Raw genomic sequence first — 2,468 nt, forward strand, 5'->3', positions numbered from 1 at the left:
TGATGTTATTGAAGTTTAGCGATCTTTCTGAGTGTAATTTGATCCGGTTTAACCCGTTAGCATCGCAGTATGCATTGTTCACGTTTACAATTGTATTACATTTAAGGGTAACATTTTTATGGTCATAATACCTTTCAACGACCATTATTACTACCATCTGTATTAATGATGCAGTCGCATTTATATATATAACTTATATTTCATTGTTTGTAATCTTACTATGCAGATTGTTATTCTCACAGAGATATTGCTGATATATTTCTCAGTTTATATTCTATATATCAGTGCACTTTACAAAGTTGTTTATTATAGAATTTGTGATGTTGAGTCATTGGTTATATTTGAACAATGCATATTTATATCTGTTGTTTTATTTATTTCAGAAACTACCTCAAATACACTAACATGTGAATATGGTCAAATCTTGTGCAATAAACGGTCAAGCTCAATATAATGACTCGACTCCCTGACAAGACTTCTGCAGCGGTCAACAATTATTAGCCAGCATTCAGTGGGGCAGTCCCCAACAATAATTGATCACAGAAACTATTTAATACAAGAAAATGTATAGACTGTTCGTCTATAAAAAACTTTTAAACTTCGCTCCACTTATTTTTATTTTTTTTTACAAGTTACCATTTTATTAAAGATTTAATAATGAAAATATATGCAAGGACTCACTTGTATGTGTGTGCATGCTCGATGTTCACCGGGAGACTAAAGACTTATGCTGCTTCTGCCTAATAGCTGACGGAAGTGATGCTACTAGTGCCTCCAGTCATTCTGAAACTCTTTCACTCGCTACAGTAGGAATATACAGTAGGACTTTGTTCCCGTTTCTTAAACGGGATAAAGATAAACAAAAAACTGCGGTTTTGGTGAAAGTTTATAAATCTGTACAATTACACCTCTGATTTTGTCTCTAACGCAGCATCAGGGTTATATTTCTTCCAGAGCCCTAGACAATACCAGAATATTCAATATTAATTATGTGTTGTGAGTAGTTGTACCCAGGGCTGGACTGGGACAAAAAAATCGGCCCTGGCATTTTTTGGACCAGGCGGCCCACCACCACTTCGAGAGAGATATATATATATATATACACACTATACCAGTAAAAAGTTTTTGAACAGTAAGATTTTTAATGTTTTTTTGAAGAATTCTCTTCTGCTCACCAAGCCTGCATTTATTTGATCCAAAATACAGCAAAATCAGTAATATATTGAAATATTTTTACTATTTAAAATAACTGTTTTCTATTCGAATATATTTTAAAATGTAATTTATTCCTGCGATTTCAAAACTGAATTTTTAGCATCATTACTCCAGTCACATGATCCTTCAGAAATCATTCTAATATTCTGATTTGCTGCTCAAAAAACATTTATTATTATTATTATGTTGAAAACAGCTGAGTAGAATTTTTCAGGTTTTGATTAATAGAAAGTTCAGAAGAACAGCATTTATCTGAAATAAAAAAATTTTTGTAACATTATAAATGTCTTTATCGTCACTTTTGATCAATTTAAAGCATTCTTGCTAAATAAAAGTATTAATTTCTATCGTTTCTATCATTTCGCCCCCAAAAAAATTAAATACAAATACTGACTCCAAGCTTTTGAATGCTATATGTATAATGTTACAAAAACTTTTTATTTCATATGAATGCTCATCTTTGGATGAATGCTATATGTATAATGTTACAAAAACTTTTTATTTCATATGAATGCTCATCTTTGGATCTTTCTATTGGATCTTTCTTTCTGTTCAAAAAATGTTGACTGGTAGTGTATGTATGTAGCCTATGTATCACACTCATATCACATCTTGTTTTGGATAAGAATAAAACGTCAGGTCCGACAATATCGTGACTTTTTTTATTTAAATCTAGCTTTATTCACATTGGCCCATGGAAACCTCAATGAACACACTTGACTTGACTTGGCTTACAAATCGCGGGGGAAAAAAGTGTTAGTAAAAGTGTTTACACTATTAAAAAGTGTTTAGGCATAACCTCATGGCGAGCAGCCTCCCACACACTAGGATTCCTGTCTCTTGCTGTGAGTCTCTATCAAGCACTTCAGCAATTCAACTACTCTCTCCTCCTCCTGCTTTGCTCTTGCGACATCACTAACCGCAGAGCAAGCCTGTTCTTGATAAATCTCATGTGAACACGTGGGAAAAGCCGACGAGCCCCCCCCCCTACCAGATATCTTGCGATAGGCTGGTTTTTAGTAAATGTCTAACTGCATCTGGCAGTGGCGGATCCTGTGTGTGTAGGCAGCCTAGGGCCGCTTTCTTCCCTTCTTTCGTGACCTTAATGACAAATGTGGAAGCATAATGTTACGTGATTCATGTAATGCGTGAGCAAGAATCTCACCACAAGAATCCACACGTGGATTCCTTCACTCATACAAAACTGAACGTGGTCTTTTAACTATACATTGTTTTTTTATTTTATGAATTGG

This window comes from Sinocyclocheilus grahami, unplaced genomic scaffold (assembly GCF_001515645.1).
Source record: "Sinocyclocheilus grahami isolate Dianchi unplaced genomic scaffold, SAMN03320097.WGS_v1.1 scaffold932.1, whole genome shotgun sequence".
NCBI lineage: Eukaryota > Metazoa > Chordata > Actinopteri > Cypriniformes > Cyprinidae > Sinocyclocheilus > Sinocyclocheilus grahami.